The sequence below is a fragment of the Lithobates pipiens genome, unplaced genomic scaffold (genome assembly GCF_037356315.1).
Source record: "Lithobates pipiens isolate NorthernLeopardFrog02 unplaced genomic scaffold, aLitPip1_a1.2 Scaffold_19, whole genome shotgun sequence".
Taxonomy (NCBI): Eukaryota; Metazoa; Chordata; class Amphibia; order Anura; family Ranidae; genus Lithobates; species Lithobates pipiens.
The window spans coordinates 519,500,539-519,524,854 of NW_027507764.1; the positions used below are offsets into that span (position 1 = coordinate 519,500,539).

Sequence of the window (24,316 nt, forward strand, 5' to 3'; positions counted from 1 at the left end):
GTAATCCCAGGCGGTCTCCCATCCACGTACTAACAAGGCCCGACTCTTCTTAGCCTCCAACATTAAACGAGATCAGGTGCTTTCAGGGTGATGTGCCTGTAGGCAATCCCTTCAGGCACTTTCAACCCGCTTGACAAACGCCAAGATGGTCACCTTGGGAAACAAGCAAAAAAAAACTAAGTCAATGCCAACAAATTAAAAAAAAAAGCCTATGCCATTGAGAAATCCCAGGCAGTCTCCCATCCAGATACTAACCAGGTCCCAACCCTGCTTAGCCTCTGAGATCAAATGAGATTGGGCTCTTTCAGGGTGATGCGGCCATACTAGATTTTTTCAGGCACGCTCAACCCTCTTGACAAACGCCAAGATGGTCACCTTGGGAAGCAAACAAAAAATCAAGTCAACGCCAACAACATAAAAAGAAGCCTACAGCACCTAGTATTCCCAGGCGGTCTCCCATCCAGGTATTACCAAGCGCGACCCTTTCTAGCCTCTGAGATCAGAGGAGATTGGGTGCTTTCAGGGTGATGTGCCCATAGGCAATCTCTTTGGGCACTCTCATCCCTCTTGAAAAATGCCAAGATAGTCACCCTGGGAAACAAGCGAAAAAAAACAGGTCAACGCCAACAACATGAAATGAAGAATATGGCACCTGGTATTCCAAGGCCGTCTCCCATTCAAGTACTAACTAGGCCCAACCCTTCTTAGCCTCCAAGATCAGAAGAGATAGGGTGCTTTCAGGGTGATGCTGCTGTAAGCGATCTCTTTAGGCACTCTCAACCCTCTTGACAAATGCCAAGATGATCACTTTGGGAAACAAGCGAAAAAAAAACAGGTCAACACCAACAACATAAAAAGAAGCCTGCGGCATCTGGAAAACCCAGGTGGTCTCCCATCCAGGTACAAATCAGGCCCAACTCTGCTTAGCCTCTGAGACCAGACGAGATTGGGTGCTTTCAGGGTGTTGTGCCCATAGGCAATTTCTTTGTGCACTCTCAACCCTCTTGACAAATGGCAAGATGGTCACCTTGGGATAAAAGGGAAAAAAAACAGGTCAACGCCGACAACATAATGAGAAGCCTACGGCACCTGGTATTCCCAGGCTGTCTCCCATCCAGGTACTAACCAGGCCCATCGCTGCTTAGCCTCCGAGATCAGATGAGATTGGGCTCTCTCAGGGTGATTTGGCTGTAGGCACTCTCTTTGGGCACTCTGAAGCCTCTTGACAAAGGCCAAGATGCTCACCTTGGGAAACAAGCTAAAAAAAAACAGGTCAAAGCCAACAACATAAAAAGAAGCCTACGGCATCCGGTATTCCAAGGCGATCTCTCAATCAAGACACTAACCAGGCCAGATCCTTCTATGGCACCTGGTCTTCCCAGGCAGTCTCCCATCCAGGTACTAACCAGGCCTGACACTGCTTAGCCTCTGAAATCAGACGAGATCGGGTGCCTTCAGGGTGATGTGGCTGTAAGCGTTCTCTTCAAGACACACCCAACCCTCTTGACAAACGCCAAGATGGTCGCCTTGAGAAACAAGCGAAAAAAAAAAGGTCAAAGCCAACAACATAAAAAATAGGATTTTTATATACAGCTTACCTGTAAAATCCTTTTCTTGAGAGTACATCACGGGACACAGGAGCTTCATTACATAGTGGGTTATATAGGCACATCTGGTGATTGGACACTGGTTAACCCCCAATTAAGGAGAATTCCTCCCCTATATAACCCCTCCCATATGGGAGGCACCTCAGTTTTGTAGCAAAGCAATAGGAAACCACGTAAAACCCAAGAGGGGTGGGAGCACTGTGTCCCGTGATGTACTCTCAAGAAAAGGATTTTACAGGTAAGCTGTATATAAAAATCCTATTTTCTTGATCATACATCACGGGACACAGGAGCTTCATTACATAGTGGGATGACCCAAAGCAATGCTCAGATTGAGGGGAGGGAGACACAGATCATAATATATAGACCGCCAAGGACCGGAGGACCTAAACTGCAGCCTGCAGTACACTGCGCCCAAAGGCGATATCCTCTTGCCCTCTGACATCCACCTGATATAATCTGGTGAATGTGTGGACTGATGACCAAGTTGCAGCCTTACAGATCTGAGCCAGGGAGGCCTGGTGATGCACTGCCCAAGAAGCACTTACAGCCCTAGTTGAGTGCGCTTTCACTTGAAAAGGAGGGATCTTCCCTTTAACACTATAGGCCTGAGAAATAATCTGTCTAATCCACCTTGAGAGAGTGAATTTTGATGCCACCTGACCCTTCCTAGGGCCTTCCGGCAAAATAAATAAGCAATCAGTTTTCCTTATCTGAGCAGTTGCCTGAAGATAGATACCGATTGCCCTTACCACATCCAAAGTGTGCAAAGATTCTTCTTCTGCGGACTGTGGGTCCGGAAAAAAGGATGGTAGGCTTACATCTTGATTCAAATGGAATCCTGAAACCACCTTAGGCAGAAAGGAACTGTTGGGACGCATTACCACCAGGTCCTTATGAATAATTAGATATGGTTCTTTACTGGAGAGAGCTGCTAGTTCTGACACTCTTCTAGCCGTGGATATGGCTACCAAGAAAACCAATTTTTTAGTCAAAAGAACTAACGAAGCCTGATGCAAAGGTTCAAAAGGTTGCCCCTGCAAAGCTAAGAGAACCAAATTCAGATCCCATGGACATACCGGAGGTTTGACTGGCGGCCTTATCCGCATAGCCCCCTGGATGAAAGCCCGCACCAGGGAATGCGATGCAAGTGGTTTCTGAAAAAACACTGACAAGGCCGAAATATGCACCTTGATAGTGCTTACGGCCAAATTAATTTATAGGCCTGACTGGAGGAAGGCCAAGATCCTGCTAATGACATACTTTCTAGGATGACATTCCCTGAGTTCACAACAGGAAACATATGCCCTCCAGATTTTGTAGTAAATAAGCCTGGAGGCTGGCTTTCTGGCATTGACCAGAGTAGAAAGGACTGGCCCCGAAAGCCCACGGTCTCTCAGAATGTGGGTCTCAGCAGCCAAACCGTCAAATTCAGACTGTGTAAAGCAGGATGGTAAATTGGACCCTGTGAGAGCAGATCTGGCCGGAGAGGGAGGATCCACGGCCTGCCTACTGCCAACTTCATGATCTCTGCATACCACGGTCGCCTGGGCCAAGCCAGGGCTACCAAAAGAAGCGACTTTGTTTCCCTCTTGACTCTTCCCAGGAACCGCGACAGAAGCGGGCACGGGGGGAAGGCATGAATCAAATTGTACTGATCCCAGGGAACTGTCAGAGTATCCGACCCCTGAGCGAGTGTATCTCTTGTCCTTGACACAAATTTGTCCAGTTTTCTGTTGAACCTGGACGCAAACAGATCTACGTCTGGAGTACCCCACCTGCGACATATGTTCCAAAACACGTCGGGGTGCAGAGCCCATTCTCCTGGGCACAACTGCTGGCAGCACAGAAAATCTGCTTGCCAATTTTCCACTCCTGGAATGAAGACTGCAGAAAGTCATGAAACATGCCTTTCTGCCCAGACAAGGATGCGATTCACCTCTTTTTGTGCAACCAGACTCCTGGTACTGCCCTGGTGATTGATATTGGCCACTGCTGTGGCATTGTCGGACTGAACCCGAACAGGGAGACCCCGTAGTCTGAAAGACCAGTTTATGAGAGCCATATAAACTGCCCGGATCTCCAAGACATTTATGGGCAATAGCTTCTCGATCGCAGACCATTTCCACTGCGAGCATGTCTCCTCCAACACTGCTCCCCAGCCTGTCAGGCTGCCATTTGTCATAATAATCTTCCATGGAAGAGGAAGAAAAGTTTTGCCTTTCAGCAAATTCTCGGTTTGTAACCACCAGACGAGGCTCTTGCGTGTCCCTGGGGATAGACGCATAGGAAGATCCAAGGACTGGGGCTTCCTGTTCCAAGCGGCAAGGATGCATCTTTGCAGTTGGGCGAATGGAACGGTTTCGAAGGAGGCGACCATTTTCCCTAAAGCCGCGTACACACGACCAGAATTATGTCCGACAGACTTTCGAAGGAGTTCTGACGGAGTTCCGGCAGAGTTCTGACTGACTTTCCGAATGAGCGGACTTGGCCACACACAATCACACCAAACTCCGATGGATTCGAACGTGATGACGTACGACTCGACTCGAATAAGGAAGTTCATAGCCAGTAGCCAATAGCTGCACTAGCGTCGGTTTTAGTCCGTCGAAATAGCATACACACTAGCGAATTTCTCGGTAGGAACTGGGTCCGGCAGAGTTCTGTCGGAAGAATTTGAAGCATGTTCCATTTCTAAAGTCTGTCAGACTTTTGCGAATCAAAAGTCCGTTGCAGCCCACACACGATGGAATAGTCTGCCGGAATCATTCCGTCAGACTTTGGATGTTGAAAAGTCCGGTCGTGTGTACGGGGCATAACAGTCTCATGCACAACCGAATGGGGGAAGATCTTCTGCCCAGAATTAGGCGCACCAGATCCCCAATGGCCAAGGCTTTTGGCCTTGGTAGAAACACCTTGCCCTGAGCAGTGTCGATAACCATACCCAGGTATTCCAACCTGGTAGCAGGCTGTAGGGACGACTTTTCTAGGTTTATAATCCAACCTAGGCGTTCCAGGTGTTCTAGCGTTCTGGTAACACGGTGGTTCAGGAGCGCTACTGTTTTCTCTATGAGAAGCAAATAGTCTAGATAAGCCATGACGGATATACCCTGAGCTCTTAGGTTTGCCAAGAGAGGGTCCAGAATCTTTGTGAAGACTCGAGGGGCCGTAGCTAGCCCGAACGGCAAGGCCACAAATTGAAAATGGCGCCGCTCTACCGCGAACCTTAGATACTTTTGGTGTGCGGGAAAAATTGGCACATGGAGATATGCATCCTTGATGTCTATTGATGCCATAAACTCTCCCCCTTGCAGGGAGGAGACCACAGTGCAAATTGACTGTATTCGGAAGGACCGGATGCGTAAAAACTGGTTCAGATCCTTCAGATCCAGGATAGATCTGACACTTCCATTTGGCTTTGGAACGGTGAAGAGATTCGAGTAAAACCCTGAACCCTGTTCTTTTGGGTCCACTTCTACTATCACCCTCTGGGATAGTAGTGATCTAAGGCCAGAAATAGCGGTCTTTGCTTTACTGGGTCCCTGGGGATCCTTGACCTTAGAAAGCGAGAAGGTGGAATCTCCTGAAACTCCAGCTTGTAGCCCAGAGATACCGAAGAGACCACCCACTCGTCCCGGATCTCTTCCTGCCAGGCTTCTGCAAACTGCAGGAGCCTTCCCCCCACTTGGCCGAGCGGGGGCGCCCCTTCACAAGGAAGCTTTCGGGCTCTGCTTGGCAGGCTTTCGCCCCCAGGATTTCTTCTGCCCCTGGGCCCGGCCTTGAGCCTTTCTTGGAGAGGGGGGTTGAGAAGGCCGTCGCCACTGCTTAGAGCTTGATGCTCTGGGAGAAAGAGAACGCCTAAATAATGGACGTTTGCTCCTTTTGACTGGAAGGAGAGTAGATTTACCCCCTGAAATTTTTTGGACGAATTTGTCTAATTCTTCTCCAAACAAACATTCCCCTTTAAACGGGAACCCAATCAAATGCTTCTTGCATGATAGCTCAGCTGCCCAATTCTTTAGCCATAGGGCCCTTCGCATGTGTACCAACAGGAGAGACAAACGAGATGCTTGTTGGACAGAATCCAAAATCACATCAATCATGAAACACAGAATTTGAGGTATTTCTGCATAATTCTCCACTTCCTCACTGGGAAGGAGGCCAAGCATCTGCTTAACCTGTTCGTTGAGGAACTGATACAACCCCACAGCTGCGACTGTAGGTTGCACTACAGCGCCAGTCATGGAAAAGGAGGCTTTTTTTTTTTTTATTGAAAAACAAACTTTATTGAAAGGAGCAGAAAACAGGGTAAAAAGCAGACATAGCAAACATGCCATCGGTACAGAGGGTAACATAGGCCAACATGGCCAAGGCAGTATTGCCTATATGAGTACAGTAGATTATCTGTGCTGTAGAAAAATAAACACTCATCATTGGCAAAGTCATTATAGAGCCATTGTGTATCAGCCGGGGTAGGGGGAGCAAGCAGAGAAAAAAAAAAAGAGAAAATTAATACAAAAGTAACTGAAAAGGGGGGGGGAAGGAGGAGGAGAGGAAAATAATAAGAGGAGGCCCAATGGGTGGAAGATACACAGAAAGGGAGAGGCAGAGGGGGGAGGGGGGTAAGGGAGCAATATAGCAGCAAATCAGGTACATGTCTCCCCATCTTCCAACCATCTACCCCAGATCTGCTCATATTTAAGTGGACATCCTCTATGTGCATAAATCAATTTCTTATATGGAAGGGTATCGTTGATCTCCTTCTTCCAGCACTGGACCGTGGGGGGGAGGGCCTGCATCCAGCCACGAGCAATCCCTTTTCTCGCCAGGAACAGCGTTTCATGTAAAAAGGTGCGAAGAGGTTTGTCAGCGTCTAACTCCGGCAACAGACCAAGCAGGCACATCTTCGGGTCAAGGCTAGCAGGAGAGCCCATCCGATCATGGAGAAAGCGAATCACCTGTATCCAGTATGTTTGGATAACCGGACAGGACCATATGAGGTGATAGAAGGCGCCTGGGGTGTGGTCGCATAAGCGGCATCCCGGATTATACATTGGTTTAAACCGTGCTATCCTCTGGGGAGTCAAGTATGTCCTATGAATGATGTACAACTGCGTAAGGCGGTCCGACAGCTTGGGGGAAACTCTCTTCACATCCCCCAAGACTTCATCCCACTCCTCATCCTCAATTATTCCAAAATCCACCTCCCATCGGGTCTTAGCAGCATATGCCAATGTCACGGTGCCTGGGAGACGGATGGTGGAGTAGAGGGCGGAAATCAACCTGGTTGGCTCATCACCTTTAATTATATCAACTATAGGAGGGACTGTCAGGGTTGGGTTGGAGCCGGCGAATTGAGTCTATAAAGCATGTCGGAGCTGTAAGTACCTGAAAAGGACATGGTTAGGGAGTGAGAATTCTTCCTTTAATGTTTGAAATGATTTGAGCCCAGCGTTAGTCATAGTTTGGTGCACGTATAGGATCCCATAACGTATCCAGACCGCGGGGTCTGGAACGGACAACAGTTCGGGCAAATGAGTGTTGAACCAGAGAGGTGTATAGGAATGGACCTGCGGGGTCCCGATTTTTTTCAGGGCCGTCCGCCAGATCCTCCAGTGATGTGTGAGCATGTCTACTTTGTGATGGGGGGAATGTCCTGACAATGGGGCCCGAAGGACCGACTGAAGTGGGGTATGGGCCGGGTCGCCCGGACGTTGGCAAAGTAGTGTCTGGTATCTTGGTAGCTCGCTCTTGTCAAAATGATAAAAGTGGGACAATTAGGAGGCAAGATAGTAATCCTGGAAATCTGGAAGAGCAGCCCCTCCCAATATCGTTGGATTCTTCAGAATTTTCCAAGACAATTTGTGTCTGCTGTGACCCCATACAAATGAATTAAGAATTCATTTGATTGTTTTGAAAAACTTTTGTGGTATGTATAGGGGTGCATGCCACACCAAATAAAGTATCTTAGGTAGAAGTATCATTTTGACCAGAGTGATGTGTCCCATAACACCTAGAGGTAGTCTGGCCCAGGTTTGTGTCTTGTTCTTGATCAGGGTATACAGGGGTTCAATGTTTAGAGGCACGTAGTCTGACGTCTTCTCTGAAGGGTGCTTGGGGAGTAGGAGCCAAAAAGGTGTAACACCATCATGGCTGAGCAGGGGGTAGCTCCGCCCGCCATAGGGATGATTGCTTAAAGTATAGTAGAAAAGGTGTGGACGTCGCGTAGCCTACGGTCTTCCCCAGGCGCTCTGCAGGTATAAAGGAGGCAGGGAGCGCATGCCGGCAAGGTCGCCCGGAGTCGATAAGCATGCTGTAAGAGCCGGAACTAGCGTTAAAGGAATTTCCGGGTTAGCCCCCAGGTTCCGCAAAGGGCCGTCAGTTGTAATGGGCCCATCAACGGCTTAATCAAAAAGTCATGGGCGCCCAGGTAGGGTAGCATGTTCAGTCTCGGTGTTCCCTCTGGTCAATCCAGGTGGACGCCAGTGCAGGATCTTCAAAAAAGAGGGTTCGGCCCTCGTGTTCCACGCGAAGCTTCGCAGGATACAACATTGCGTATTTGAGGTGTAGAACACGAAGGCGTAGTTTAACATCCTGAAACCTGGAGCGCTGCCGCTGTACCTCACTGGAGAAGTCTGGAAATACTGCCACATGCGTATTGGTATGAGGGATATTACCCCTTTCTCTGGTCAGGCGGAGGATTTTGTCGCGGTCCCGGAAATTAAGAAATTTCGCTATCAAGGTGCGCGGTGGGGCTCCCTGGGGAGGAGGACGAGCAGGAATGCGATGGGCCCTCTCCACCGCGAACATCACTGAAAATGCCTCTCTGCCGAAGGTGGAGGTCAGGAGATTTTCAAGGAAAACCGCCAGGTCGCTGCCCTCAGCCGACTCAGGGAGGCCAATAAAGCGGAGATTGCACCTCCGAAGGCGGTTCTCCATGTCGTCCTGTTTTGCGCTAAGCTGTTGCAACTGGCGGCGTACCTCGTCAGTGGTGTGTTGCAGGGGATGTATGATGTCCTCAGCTCTACTGATGCGGGTCTCTGTCTCCGCCACGCGGTCCCGGAGGGTGGAGAGGTCTTGCCGGATGAGGGACACATCAATTTTAACCTCCTCAATTTTGGAGGTGAGCGTGCTCTGGCACAGGGCGATGGCATCGAAGACTTGGTTAGTGGCTGACGCAGAGTGGTCTGCGTCAGAGGGAGCTCTGGCGCCATCCCTGGCCCGGTGCTCCTCCTCATGGCGGCGGTACCTGGCAAGCTTGTCAGCGGCCTCGGCTGACTTTTTAGGAGGGGACATGGTCCAGAAGTGGTCCGAGGTGTTCCAATATGGCCGCTGTGTATTAGGCCAACCTCTTAAATTCCCCGCTCACAGCAGCTGTACAGTGCCGCAATTAAGGTTATGGACTGTGTTCAAAAGGATCAGCGGCTGCAGCGGGAATAAACCGGGGACAGGACGGTCAGGGGGTTACAGATCACTGGGCACAGTACCTCAGCGGGTATAGCAAGATGGCCACTGCTCCTAGGCCCAGGCCGGTCCCACAGGCTGTCCCACCAGTCGTAGGAAGATAAAGGGGCACTTCACAGGTGGTAGAAAGCAATCGGTGGCCACAGCAGAGAGATGCAAGTTTGCAGGCAGTCATAAATGTAGAGGCCGCCTCGGGTGTAGCAAGATGGCCGCCGGCAGAGGGACCAGGCCGAAGCCGCGGACTGTCCCACCGGTCTCCGTCCGAAAAATAGGTCCCACACCCGCGGCCGAGGGCGATCCGGCAGCCGGGAGTGCTGCGGGGCAGCTCTGGAGTAGCCTAGGGGGCTGGGGAGGCCGGAGAGCCGCCGCCGGGTGTAGCAAGATGGCCGCCGCTCCGGCGCCTAGGTTGAAGCCACGGACCTTCCTACAGGCCGTCCCCGAACGGGGAAATCCTACCAGAACGGCTCCGCGCAGCGCCCGAACGGGCGGATGGCTCCAGGAGTATTGCGGGGGAGAAGGCAGGGACGTCCAGGCACAGTACCAAGGCAGGATGTTGCAGGATGGAGGTTGCAGGAGTGTGGATGAGCGGAGCTCCTACTGCAGACGTCCAACTCCATTGCAGCTCAGGCCACGCCCCCCGGAAAGGAGGCTTTTAATAATGTTTCCAGCTTCTTATCAGTTGGATCTTTAAATACCTGAGCATTATCCAAAGGACAGGTCAGGTTTCTATTCACGCAAGAAACAGCCGCATCGACAGATGGGACCCCCCATATCTTTTTTTTTTTATCAGAAAAAGTTTTTATATGAAAACATAATGTCACAAGACATCCACAACAATGACCACACAGTGTACAAATTTTAAACTTCTCACCAGGTGGTATTTGACACCATCAAAGCTGCATAAATGTTTCCCCTCTTCCTCGAACATATGCTGGAGGTTTGGAGAAGAAGAGGGCACGTTGCTCCACATTTTTTGGTCCTGCCCCAGCTTGGTGGACTTCTGGACAGAGATCCGATGCATAACACAAAAATTCACAGACTTCTCCATCCCGGAAGAGGCTGCATTCTTTCTCTTGCACCATTCACAGATTCCCATTAAGAAGTACAAAAAAATCAATTTTACGACATGTGATAAATGCGGCGAAATCCTGCATCCCTCTCAATTGGAAAAAATGTTCCCCCCCTTTCATTACTCACTGGCTTAGGAAAATAGAGGACATTAAAAAAAATGGAGGACTTGATCCTCACATCACAAGGTAAACAAGAATTTTTTAAACAAACCTGGGACATCTGGAATACCTTTATATTCTCGCTGGAAGGATGTCGCCTGCTATCACCTTAGTGCTCTGAGCTTTCCTTGACTGGCCCCTTGGACAGTGGCTGCCATTGTGTCTCGTCCCCTCTTCTCCTTTCCTGATCTTTCACCCCTTCTCTTTTCTGCCTTCCTCCCCTATCTCTCACCCCCTCCACCCACTCTCTCTTTTGGAAAAAGTGGAAAATTGGGAATGACGGCCCCACCCCCCCTCTGGATGGATTAGTCTACAGCACCTAGTATTCCCAGGTGGTCTCTCATCCAGGTATTAACAAGGGCCGACCCTGTTTAGTCTCTGAGATCAGACGAGATCTGGTGCTTTCAGGGTTATGTGGCCATAGGCAAGCTCTTCAGGCACTCTCAACCCTCTTGACAAACACCAAGATGGTCACCTTGGTAAACAAACAAACCAAAAACAAGTCAATGCCAACAACATAAAAAGAAGCCTACAGCACCTAGTATTCCCAGGTTGTCTCCAATCCAGGTACTAGCAAGGCCCAACCCTGTTTAGCCTCTGAGATCAGAGGAGATCGGGCGCTTTCAGGGTTATGTGCCCATATGCAATCTCTTTGGGCACTCTCAACCCTCTTGACAAATGTCAAGATAGTCACCTTGAGATACAAGCGAAAAAAGACAGGTCAATGTCAACAACATAAAAAGAAGAATACGGCACCTGGTATTCCAACGCCATCTCCCATCCAGGTACTAACTAGGCCCAACGCTTCTTAGCCTCAGAGATGAGAAGAGATAGGGCTTTTTTTAGGGTGATGCTGCTGTAAGCGATCTCTTTGGGCACTCTCAACCCTCTTGACAAATGCCAAGATGGTCACCTTGGGAAACAAGCGGAAAAAAACAAACAAATCAATGCCAACAACATAAAAGAAGCCTACAATAACTGGTATTCCCAGGTGGTCTCCCATCCAGGTACTAACCAGGCCTGACTCTTCTTAGCCTCCAAGATCAGACAAGATTGGGTGCTTTCAGAGTGATGTGGCCATAGGCAATCTCTTCAAGCACTCTCAACCCTCTTGACAAACACCAAGATGGTGACCTTGGGAAACAAGCTAAAAAAAAAACAGGTCAACGCCAACAACATAAAAAGAAGCCTTCGACACCTGGTATTCCCAGGCGGTCTCCCATCCACGTACTAACAAGGCCCGACTCTTCTTAGCCTCCAACATCAAATGAGATCGGGTGCTTTCAGGGTGATGTGCCCGTAGGCAATCCCTTCAGGCACTTTCAACACTTTTGACAAACGCCAAGATGGTCACCTTGGGAATCAAGCAACAACTTAAAAAAAAAGCCTATGGCATTGAGAAATCCCAGGCGGTCTCCCATCCAGGTACTAACCAGGTCCCAACCCTGCTTAGCCTCTGAGATCAAATGAGATTGGGCTCTTTCATTGTGATGCAGCTATAGTAGATTTTTTTCAGGCACGCTCAACCCTCTTGACAAACGCCAAGATGGTCACCTTGGGAAGCAAACAAAAAATCAAGTCAACGCCAACAACATAAAAAGAAGCCTACAGCACCTAGTATTCCCAGGCGGTCTCCCATCCAGGTATTAACAAGGCACGACCCTTTCTAGCCTCTGAGATCAGAGGAGATTGGGTGCTTTCAGGGTGATGTGCCCATAGGCAATCTCTTTGAGCACTCTCATCCCTCTTGAAAAATGCCAAGATAGTCACCCTGGGAAACAAGCAAAAAAAAAACAGGTCAACGCCAACAACATGAAAAGAAGAATATGGCACCTGGTATTCCAAGGCCATCTCCCATTCAAGTACTAACTAGGCCCAACCCTTCTTAGCCTCCGAGATCAGAAGAGATAGGGTGCTTTCAGGGTGATGCTCTTTCAGGGTGATGCTGCTCTAAGCGATCTCTTTAAGCACTCTCTACCCTCTTGACAAATGCCAAGATAATCACTTTGGGAAACAAGCGAAAAAAAACAGGTCAACACCAACAACATAAAAAGAAGCCTGCGGCATCTGGAAAACCCAGGCGGTCTCCCATCCAGGTACAAACCAGGCCCAACCCTGCTTAGCCTCTGAGACCAGACGAGATTGGGTGCTTTCAGGGTGTTGTGCACGTAGGCAATTTCTTTGTGCACTCTCAACCCTCTTGACAAATGCCAAGATGGTCACCTTGGGAAAAAAGGGAAAAAAAACAGGTCAACGCCGACAACATAATGAGAAGCCTACGGCACCTTGTATTCCCAGGCTGTCTCCCGTCCAGGTACTAACCAGGCCCATCGCTGCTTAGCCTCCAAGATCAGATGAGATTGGGCTCTCTCAGGGTGATTTGGCCGTAGGCACTCTCTTTGAGCACTCTGAAGCCTCTTGACAAAGGCCAAGATGCTCACCTTGGGAAACAAGCTAAAAAAAACAGGTCAAAGCCAACAACATAAAACGAAGCCTACGGCATCCGGTATTCCCAGGCGATCTCCCAATCAAGACACTAACCAGGCCAGATCCTTCTATGGCACCTGGTCTTCCCAGGCAGTCTCCCATCCAGGTACTTACCAGGCCTGACACTGCTTAGTCTCTGAAATCAGATGAGATCGGGTGCTTTCAGGGTGATATGGCCGTAAGCATTCTCTTCAAGACACGCCCAACACTCTTGACAAACGCCAAGATGGTCGCCTTCAGAAACAAGCGAAAAAAACAGGTCAAAGCCAACAACATAAAAAGAAGCCTATGGCACCTGGTATTCCCAGGCAGTCTCCCATCCAGGTACTAACCAGGCCTGACACTGTTTAGCCTCCGAGAACAGACGAGATTGGGCGCTTTCAGGGTGATGGGGCCGTAGGTGATCTCTTCGGGCACTCTCAACCCTCTTGACAAATGCCAAGATGGTCACCTTGGGAAACAAGTGAAAAAAAAAAACAGGTCAAGGCCAATAACATAAAAAGAAGCCTACGGCACCTGTTATTCCCAGACGTTCTCCTATCCTGGTATTAACCAGGCCGTACACTGCTAGGCCTCTGAGATCAGATGAGATTGTGCGCTTTCAGGGTGATGTGGCCATAGGTGTTCTATTCAGACACTCTCAACCCTCTTGACAAATGCCAAGATGGTCATCTTGGGAAAAAAGTGAAAAAAAAACAGGTCAACGCCAACAGCATAGACCCTGGCGGTCTCCCATCTGACCCTGCTTAGCCTCTGAGATCGGGCACTTTCAGGGTGATGTGGCCTTAGGCGAACGCTTCGGGACATACTCAAAACTCTTGACAGATGCTAAAATGGTCACCTTGGGAAACAAGCGGAAAAAAAACAGGTCAAAGCCAACAATATAAAAACATTCCTACGGCACCTGTAATTAGGTACTATCCAGACCGGACCCTGCTTAGCCTCTGAGATCAGATGAGATCGGGCGCTTTCAGGGTGATGTGGCCGTAGGAGATTTCTTTGGGCTCTCTCAGCCCTCTTGACAAATACCAAGATGGTCACCTTGGGAAACAAGCGGAAAAAAAAAACATGTCAACGCCAACAGCATAAAAGGAAGCCTACGGCACCTGGTATTCCCAGTCGGTCTCCCATCCAGTTACTAATCAGGCCCGACAATGCTTAGCCTCCGAGATCAGACAACATCGGGCACTTTCAGGGTGATTTGGCCGTAGGCACTTTCTTTGGGCACTCTCACCCTCTTGACAAACGCCAAGATGGTCATCTTGGGAAACAAGCGAAAAAAAACAGGTCAACGCCAACAACATAAAAAATAGGATTTTTATATACAGCTTACCTGTAAAATCCTTTTCTTGAGAGTACATCACGGGACACAGGAGCTTCATTACATAGTGGGTTATATAGGCACCTCTGGTGATTGGACACTGGTTAACCCCAAATTAAGGACAATTCCTCCCCTATATAACCCCTCCCATATGGGGGGCACCTCAGTTTTGTAGCAAAGCAATAGGAAACCACGTAAAACCCAAGAGGGGTGGGAGCCCTGTGTCCCGTGATGTACTCTCAAGAAAAGGATTTTACAGGTAAGCTGTATATAAAAATCCTATTTTCTTGATCATACATCACGGGACACAGGAGCTTCATTACATAGTGGGATGACCCAAAGCAATGCTCAGATTGAGGGGAGGGAGACACAGATATATATATATATAGACCGCCAAGGACCGGAGGACCTAAACTGCAGCCTGCAGTACACTGCGCCCAAAGGCGATATCCTCTTGCCCTCTGACATCCACCTGATAGAATCTGGTGAATGTGTGGACTGATGACCAAGTTGCAGCCTTACAGATCTGAGCCAGGGAGGCCTGGTGATGCACTGCCCAAGAAGCACTTACAGCCCTAGTTGAGTGCGCTCTCACTTGAAAAGGAGGGATCTTCCCTTTAACACTATAGGCCTGAGAAATAATCTGTCTAATCCACCTTGAGAGAGTGGATTTTGATGCCGCCTGGCCCTTCCTAGGGCCTTTCGGCAAAATAAATAAGCAACCAGTTTTCCTTATCTGAGCAGTTGCCTGAAGATAGATACTGATTGCCCTTACCATATCCAAAGTGTGCAAAGATTCTTCTTCTGCGGACTGTGGGTCCGGAAAAAAGGATGGTAGGCTTACATCTTGATTCAAATGGAATCCTGAAACCACCTTAGGCAGAAAGGACCTGTTGGGACGCATTACCACCAGGTCCTTATGAATAATTAGATACGGTTCTTTACTGGAGAGAGCTGCTATTTCTGACACTCTTCTAGCCATGGATATGGCTACCAAGAAAACCAATTTTTTAGTCAAAAGAACTAACGAAGCCTGATGCAAAGGTTAAAAAGGTTGCCCCTGCAAAGCTGAGAGAACCAAATTCAGATCCCATGGGCATACCGGAGGTTTGACTGGCGGCCTTATCCGCATAGCCCCCTGGATGAAAGCCCGCAGCAGGGAATGTGATGCAAGTGGTTTCTGAAAAAACACTGACAAGGCCGAAATATGCACCTTGATAGTGCTTACGGCCAAATTCATTTCTAGGCCTGACTGGAGGAAAGCCAAGATCCTGCTAATGACATACTTTCTAGGATGACATTCCCTGAGTTCACAACAGGAAACATATGCCCTCCAGATTTTGTAGTAAATAAGCCTGGAGGCCGGCTTTCTGGCATTGACCAGAGTAGAAAGGACTGGCCCCGAAAGCCCACGGTCTCTCAGAATGTGGGTCTCTGCAGCAAAACCGTCAAATTCAGACTGTGTAAAGCAGGATGGTAAATTGGACCCTGTGAGAGCAGATCTGGCCGGAGAGGGAGGATCTACGGCCTGCCTACTGCCAACTTCATGATCTCTGCGTACCACGGTCGCCTGGGCCAAGCCGGGGCTACCAAAAGAAGTGACTTTGTTTCCCTCTAGACTCTTCCAAGGAACCGCGACAGAAGCGGGCACGGGGGGAAGGCATGAATCAAATTGTACTGATCCCAGGGAACTGTCAGAGCATTCGACCCCTGAGCGAGTGTATCTCTTGTCCTTGACACGAATTTGTCCAGTTTTCTGTTGAACCTGGACGCAAACAGATCTATGTCTGGAGTACCCCACCTGCGACATATGTTCCAAAACACGTCGGGGTGCAGAGCCCATTCTCCTAGGCACAACTGCTGGCGGCGCAGAAAATCTGCCTGCCAATTTTCCACTCCTGGAATGAAGACTGCAGAAAGGCATGTTCCATGCCTTTCTGCCCAGACAAGTATGCGATTCACCTCTTTTTGCGCAACCAGACTCCTGGTACCACCCTGGTGATTGATATAGGCCACTGCTGTGGCATTGTCGGACTGAACCCGAACAGGGAGACCCCGTAGTCTGAAAGACCAGTTTATGAGAGCCATATAAACTGCCCGGATCTCCAAGACATTTATGGGCAATAGCTTCTCGATCACAGACCATTTCCACTGTGAGCACGTCTCCTCCAACACTGCTCCCCAGCCTGTCAGGCTGCCATTTGTCATAATAATCTTCCATGGAAAAGGAAGAAAAGTTTTGCCTTTCAGCAAATTCTCGGTTTGTAACGAGACTCTTAGACTCGTTAGACGAGACTCTTGCGTGTCCCTGGGGATAGACGCATAGGAAGATCCAAGGACTGGGGCTTCCTGTTCCAAGCCGCAAGGATGAATCTTTGCAGAGGCCTTAAGTGGAACTGGGCGAATGGAGCGGCCTCGAAGGAGGCGACCATTTTCCCTAAGAGTTTCATGCACAACCGAATGGGGGAAGATCTTCTGCCCAGAATTAGGCGCACCAGATCCCCAATGGCCAAGGCTTTTGGCCTTGGTAGAAACACCTTGCCCTGAGCAGTGTCGATAACCATACCCAGGTATTCCAACCTGGTAGCAGGCTGTAGGGACGACTTTTCTAGGTTTATAATCCAACCTAGGCGTTCCAGCTGTTCTAGCGTTCTGGTAACACTGTGGTTCAGGAGCGCTACTGTTTTCTCTATGAGAAGCAAATCGTCTAGATAAGCCATGACGGCTATACCCTGAGCTCTTAGGTTTGCCAAGAGAGGGTCCAGAATCTTTGTGAAGACTCGAGGGGCCGTAGCTAGCCTAAACGGCAAGGCCACAAATTGAAAATGGCGCCGCTCTACCGCAAACCTTAGATTCTTTTGGTGTGCGGGTAAAATTGGCACATGGAGATATGCATCCTTGATGTCTATTGATGCCATAAACTCTCCCCCTTGCAGGGAGGAGACCACAGTGCGAATTGACTGTATTCAGAAGGACCGGATGCGTAAAAAACGGTTCAGATCCTTCAGATCCAGGATAGGTCTGACACTTCCATTTGGCTTTGGAACGGTGAAGAGATTCGAGTAAAACCCTGAACCCTGTTCTTTTGGGTCCACTTCTACTATCACCCCCTGGGATAGTAAGTGATCTAAGGCCAGGAATAGCGGTCTTTGCTTTACTGGGTCCCTGGGGATCCTTGACCTTAGAAAGCAAGAAGGTGGAATCTCCTGAAACTCCAGCTTGTAGCCCAGAGATACCGAAGAGACCACCCACTCATCCCGGATCTCTTCACGCCAGGCTTCTGCAAACTGCAAGAGCCTTCCCCCCACTTGGCCGAGCGGGGGCGCCCCTTCACAAGGAAGCTTTCGGGCTCTGCTTGGCAGGCTTTCGCCCCCAGGATTTCTTCTGCCCCTGGGCCCGGCCTTGAGCCTTTCCTGTAGAGGGGGGTTGAGAAGGCCGTCGCCACTGCTTTGAACTTGATGCTCCGGGAGAGAGAGAATGCCTAAATGATGGACGTTTGCTCCTTTTGACTGGAAGGGGAGTAGATTTACCCCCTGAAATTTTTTGGACGAATTTGTCTAATTCTTCTCCAAACAAACGTTCCCCTTTAAACGGAACCCAATCAAATGCTTCTTGCATGATAGCTCAGCTGCCCAATTCTTTAGCCATAGGGCCCTTCGCATGTGTACCAACAGGAGAGACAAACGAGATGCTTGTTGGACAGAATCCAAAATCGCATCAATCATGAAACACAGAATTTGAGGTATTTCTGCATAATTCTCCACTTCCTCATTGGAAAGGAGGCCAAGCATCTGCTTAACCTGTTCCTTGAGGAACTGACACAACCCCACAGCTGCGACTGTAAGTTTCACTACAGTGCCAGTCATGGAAAAGGAGGCTTTTAATAATGTTTCCAGCTTCTTATCAGTTGAATCTTTAAATACCTGAGCATTATCCAAAGGACAGGTCAGGTTTCTATTCACGCAAGAAACAGCCGCATCGACAGATGGGACCCCCCATTTCTTGGTGAAACTTTCCTCCAGAGGATAAAGCATAGAAAACCTTTTAGGAGGAGCAAACAGTTTATCGGGATGTCCCCAATCCTCATACAACAATTTATCCATTAAGGGATTAATTGGAAAGGAAAAGGCAGGTTGTGGCATTTTCCTGACTCCCAGGGAAGAAACAGAGGATGTAGCGATCTCAGCAGCAGGCATTCTGAATGTGGTACGCACCAATTCAGTATAATACTGCACCTGTTTTCTAAGTGCCAGGGAGGAGGGGACTCTCTCCTCTTCCTCTGATTCATCCAACTGCTCAAGATCCCTGCCCCAAGATAGGGATCTCTCCTCATTGTCAGAAGTGTCATCTGAAAGAGGAATCTCAGCAGAGGGAGGGGATCTACCCCTTTTCCTGCTATCTTTCAGGGAAGCTGAAATAAAATTCATGATTCTCCCTTCAAAACCCTCCAATGTAGCCCTAAGGGAGTCCTCAGTGATGTATACCGGGGCTGAAATATTAGGAGAGGCTGCAAATCCTGACAGGGGCACTGTGAGGCTGAATTCAGTCTTGCAGGGGGGGGATGGTAACCTACAGGCATTTTTAGAACCCCTAGACCTAGGCGGTGACTTACCAGTGTCCTTGTTATCTCCCCCTGAGACCCTCTTACGAGGAGACTTAGTCCTAAGCTACAAAGCAGAGGTACTAGTACAAAGTGCAATCACTGTTGTGCTTAAAGTCTCACAATAAATTTATATGCTTAAACTGCACAACCTGATGCTGAGTAGGTGTCTTAGGTTTGCCTGGATCGAATCCCTTGGGATGCTTACTGCCCACAGCTCCTGTGTCTCCACTTACAGCCCCCTGACGCTCTGGGCTGTAAAACTGCCACCTGGCGCCTGCGCAGTACAGCGCCGTGCACACCGAACGACGCGGCTCGCAAACACACTCCCGCCTCCTCCATTAGCACGGGAGCGTGCTTGGCGCGCATGCACGAGGACTGCCGGTATCCAGGGGGAAGGGAATTGCCATCGGAGCTGTCTGGGACCCCCAGACTACGTGGGACCCCTGTATTACCTTCATTGTGGCAGAGATTGCAGTGGAGACATGAGTCATCTGGGAGAACCAGGCTTCTCTGAGCGTGTGTATCTGAAAGGCATGTAAGTATGCATCAGGCTGCTCTTACTCCCCCTAGTTGTGAAAACCAGGTAAGACATACAACTACTCAATGAAGAAATCCATAATATAATTTATACAGGATTAACTTCCCTTACCTGTCCTTGCCGCAGGAATTGCTGAAAACAGACAGATTCCAGCCTTCACCCATCACGGCGGGCAGAGTTGTGCCAACCTTCAGTTTTTTTTGGGGGTTCCTTCTTAGAAGAACCTCCTACCTGGACCTTGTAAAAGACTCTGCCAGAAACTTTCGTGCCACTATGTAAATAGTACAGTAAGTCTGGTTTTCCCAGAGCCCAGTCTTCCAATAGGAGAGGACTTACAGGCAAAACCTCGTTTCTTCAGATGACGAGTCCCGGGTACCATATCATCTTGGGAGTCAAAATATCGGCCCGATATATGGATCCGGTTTGTTGTAGCCCTTAGGCCCCCGCAGGGACCTGCACAGAACTTTCTTCATAGCACATGTTTTACGTGACCAACCACCACTGGCGAAGGAATAAATGAGGTGCCTCCCATATGGGAGGGGTTATATAGGGAAGGAATTCTCCTTAATTGGGGGTTAACCAGTGTCCAATCACCAGAGGTGCCTATATAACCCTTTATGTACTGATCCTGTGTCCCGTGATGTATGATCAAGAAATAAGCATACAGCACCTGGTATTCCCAGTCGGTCTTCCATCCAGTTACTAATCAGGCCCGACAATGCTTAACCTCCGAGATCAGACACGATCGGGCACTTTCAAGGTGATGGGGCCATAGGCGATCTCTTTGGGCACTCTCAACCATCTTGACAAACGCCAACATGGTGATCTTGGGAAACAAGCTAAAAAAAACAAGTCATTGCCAACATTGGAGGCTAAGCAGGGTTGGGCAATCAGTTTCCTTGCCTGAAATAGGCATCTCAGAACTGCCATCTGGCTGCTTCCCGGGTTTCCAACTCAATCAACTAATCCCAGGAGACAATGCTTCGCCTCCATCCTGGTGGAGGTTCCAAACACCCGATCAATGGTTCCTGTCACCTCCGTCCAGTAGCAGATCAACTTCGGGCATCTCCAAAACATGTGCATCATGTCTCCCACCATGTTCCCGCACCGGGGGCAACTTGCGTGCGGCCGTTCGGCCAAATTGAAAAAGTTTACGAGGAGCATAATAAGTTCTATATAATAAGAACAGATGTGACATCCTCTGAGAGGAGAGCCACAATTGACCACAGGCAGTATTCCTGTGGCCAATTATATCTCAAGGGGGTTTAGTACACACCCCACACTATATAAGGCCGCCAGCGAGGCCGCCTTGTATAGTGTGTTTCGGCGGTCAGGGATAGAGGACGATAGGCAGGGACAGTGTCTTTACTGCTTGGGAACCTAGCACTGTTACAGTGGGTGTTATGTGCCTCCTGCACAGTACACACCTGAAGCTACCCTTTATTACTGGTGTTCAATTTTTGCAATACAGGCATCTGCAGTGCAGAAGTTAGAGTGGGTGTTGTGTGCCTCCTGCACAGTATACAGCTGAAGATACCCCTTATTGCTGGTGTTCTGTTTCTGTAATGCAGGAACCTAGCTCTGTTACAGTGGGTGTTGTGTGCCTCCCACGCTTGTCCTTATTTTCGGCAGCTGGACGTGTTGAGCCACATCATGCCGAACACTTTGTCGGATGTGAAAGACCAAGCCCTCCTAATGCTCCTCATCCTCTCTCACCCAGGCTCAGGGTACTAGCCTGTGTTCTGTATAAACTAGGCTTTCTTCTGTATAACCTATCCTCTCTTTATACTCTAGCCTGTCGTTTATGTACACTAGAATCTTTGTTTACCTCATAAATGGCAGTGTATATAGAAGGTAAGCTAGAGAATAAAGAAGACAGGCTAGTGTATACAGGACACATGCTAATGTATACAGAAAACAGGCTTGGTTATAGAGAGAGACTGAGACTATTATATTCAGAAGAAAGCGAGTGTATATAGAGAGGCAGGCTGCGGTATACAGAGAGGCTAGTGAATACAGATAGGGTGATGTATACAGAAATGCTAGTGTATACAGAGAGGCTAGAGTATACAGTTATTCTGGGGTATACAGAGAGGCTAGTTTAAAGAGAGGCTAGTGTATACAGAATACAGACTCGTGTATGCAGATAGGCTTGAGTATACAGAGATACTAGAGTAAACAGTGAGGCTGGGGTACACAGAGAGGCTTGTTTAAAGAGAGGCTAGTATATACAAAGATGTTAGTGTATAGAGAGAGTCGAGTGTATACAGATAGGACAGTGCATATAGAGAGACTAGTGTATACAGAAGACAGGCTTGGGTATACATCAAAGCTGATAGTGTATACAGAAGACTGGGTAGTGTATACAGAGAATCTAGTGGGTACAGAAGACAGGCTGGTGTATTCTAGCTAGTTTTTACAGTCTAGTGTATACAGAACACAGGCTGTGGTATACAGAGGGTTTAGTGTATTCAGAGAGTCTGGCGTATAGAGATGCCAGGGTTTACAGAGAAGCTAGTATATATAGAAGACTACAGCATACAGAAGAAAGGCTAGTGAATACAGAATAAAGGCTGGCTTCTATGGAGAGGTGTATGCAGAACACTATCTAGGGTATAAAGAGAGGCTAGATTATACAGAGAGGCTAGTGCATACAGTGAAGCTATTTTATATAGAAGCCTGCTTAGTGTATACAGAGAAGCTAGTGTGTACAGAACAAAGGCTAGACAGGCTATAACGAGAGACAATTGTTTACAGAGGACAGTTTGGGGTATAGAGAGATGCTAGTTTATACAGAGAGGGCATACAGAAGACAGAAGACGGGCTAGTGTATTCAGAACATAGGCTAGGTATTCAGACAGTCTAGTGTATACAGTCGGCGAGTGTATAAATAAGACTGGCTAGTTTACACAGTGTTTACAGAGATGCAAGGGTGTACAGAGAAGCTGGTATATAAAGAAGACTACAGCATACAGAAGAAACGCTAGTGAATACAGAATACAGACTCGTGCATGAAGATAGGCTTGAGTATACAGAGATGCTAGAGTAAACAGTGAGGCTGGGGTGCACAGAGAGGCTAGTTTAAAGAGAGGCTAGTATATACAAAGATGTTAGTGTATATAGAGAGATTAGTGTAAAGAGAGAGTCGAGTGTATACAGAAAGGACAGTGCATATACAGAAGATAGGCTTGGGTATACATCAAAGCTGATAGTGTATACAGAAGACTGGGTAGTTTATACAGAGAGTCTAGTGGGTACAGAAGACAGGCTGGTGTATTCTAGCTAATTTTTACAGTCTAGTGTATACAGAAGACAGGATGTAGAATACAGAGGGTTTAGTGTATTCAGAGAGTCTGGTGTATACAGTCGGCGAGTGTATACATAAGACTGGCTAGTTTACACAGGGTTTACAGAGATGCAAGGGTGTACAGAGAAGCTAGTATACATAGAAGACTACAGCATACAGAAGAAAGGCTAGTGAATACAGAATAAAGGCTGGCTTCTACGGAGAGGCTAGTGTATGCAGAACACTATCTAGGGTATAAAGAGAGGCTAGATTATACAGAGAGGCTAGTGCATACAGTGAAGCTATTTTATATAGAAGCCTGTTTAGTGTATACAGAGAAGCTAGTGTGTACAGAAGAAAGGCTAGAAAGGCTATAAAGAGAGACAAGTGTTTACAGAGGACAGTTTGGGGTATAGAGAGATGCTAGTTTATACAGAGAGGGCATACAGAAGACAGAAGACGGGCTAGTGTATTCAGAACATAGGCTAGGTATTCAGAGAGCCTAGTGTATACAGTCGGCGAGTGTATAAATAAGACTGGCTAGTTTACACAGTGTTTAAAGAGATGCAAGGGTGTACAGAGAAGCTGGTATATAAAGAAGACTACAGCATACAGAAGAAAGGCTAGTGAATACAGAATACAGACTCGTGCATGCAGATAGGCTTGAGTATACAGAGATGCTAGAGTAAACAGTGAGGCTGGGGTACACAGAGAGGCTAGTTTAAAGAGAGGCTAGTATATACAAAGATGTTAGTGTATATAGAGAGATTAGTGTATAGAGAGAGTCGAGTGTATACAGAAAGGACAGTGCATATACAGAAGATAGGCTTGGGTATACATCAAAGCTGATAGTGTATACAAAAGACTGGGTAGTTTATACAGAGAGTCTAGTGGATACAGAAGACAGGCTGGTGTATTCTAGCTAATTTTTACAGTCTAGTGTATACAGAAGACAGGATGTGGTATACAGAGGGTTTAGTGTATTCAGAGAGTCTGGTGTATACAGTCGGCGAGTGTATACATAAGACTGGCTAGTTTACACAGTGTTTATAGAGATGCAAGGGTGTACAGAGAAGCTAGTATATATAGAAGACTACAGCATACAGAAGAAAGGCTAGTGAATACAGAATAAAGGCTAGATTATACAGAGAGGCTAGTGCATACAGTGAAGCTATTTTATATAGAAGCCTGTTTAGTGTATACAGAGAAGCTAGTGTGTACAGATGAAAGGCTAGACAGGCTATAAAGAGAGACAAGTGTTTACAGAGGACAGTTTGGGACTGCTAGTTTATACAGAGAGACTAATGTATACAGAAGACAGGCTAGGGCATACAGAAGACGGGCTAGTGTATTCAGAAATTAAGCTAGTGTATACCGAAGACAGGCTATTGTATGCAGAAGACCGGCTAGTGTATACAGAGAAACTAGTGTATAACAGAGTGTATATAGAAGACAGGCCAGGGTGTAAAGAAGACAGAGTAATGTATACAGAAACAGAAAACATGCTCGTGTATATAGAGAGGCTAGTGAATTTAGAGGGTAGGCTAAGTGATAACAATAGACAATCTTGGATATACAGACACATTTCATCATTTCATCTAGTTCGCATCTCTAATGGAGTTTGTCTCATTGCCATGTTATGCCTTTTCATTCTTATGCTAAATATAGACTACACGATTTTAATCACCCACATCAAGCATGCAATAAAACTATCATACATCAAAATAAACCATGTACTGCCAAAACAATAACGGCCAATAACTTAAAAAATTACTTATCAG

General features: G+C 47.9%; 9 pseudogenes; all 9 read right to left on the reverse strand.

Annotated features, from left to right (window-relative positions):
* Positions 1–1,077: 1,077 nt before the first annotated feature.
* On the reverse strand, positions 1,078–1,196 carry LOC143998513 (5S ribosomal RNA; annotated as a pseudogene).
* A 9,630-nt stretch (positions 1,197–10,826) lies between these two features.
* LOC143998953 (5S ribosomal RNA) lies at positions 10,827–10,945 on the reverse strand (annotated as a pseudogene).
* Positions 10,946–11,266: 321 nt separating this feature from the next.
* LOC143998489 (5S ribosomal RNA) lies at positions 11,267–11,385 on the reverse strand (annotated as a pseudogene).
* Positions 11,386–11,486: 101 nt separating this feature from the next.
* On the reverse strand, positions 11,487–11,605 carry LOC143999454 (5S ribosomal RNA; annotated as a pseudogene).
* A 968-nt stretch (positions 11,606–12,573) lies between these two features.
* On the reverse strand, positions 12,574–12,692 carry LOC143998605 (5S ribosomal RNA; annotated as a pseudogene).
* A 160-nt stretch (positions 12,693–12,852) lies between these two features.
* Positions 12,853–12,971, reverse strand: LOC143999245 (5S ribosomal RNA; annotated as a pseudogene).
* Positions 12,972–13,070: 99 nt separating this feature from the next.
* Positions 13,071–13,189, reverse strand: LOC143999146 (5S ribosomal RNA; annotated as a pseudogene).
* Positions 13,190–13,881: 692 nt separating this feature from the next.
* Positions 13,882–14,000, reverse strand: LOC143998738 (5S ribosomal RNA; annotated as a pseudogene).
* Positions 14,001–19,907: 5,907 nt separating this feature from the next.
* Positions 19,908–20,026, reverse strand: LOC143999377 (5S ribosomal RNA; annotated as a pseudogene).
* Between the last annotated feature and the right edge of the window lie 4,290 nt (positions 20,027–24,316).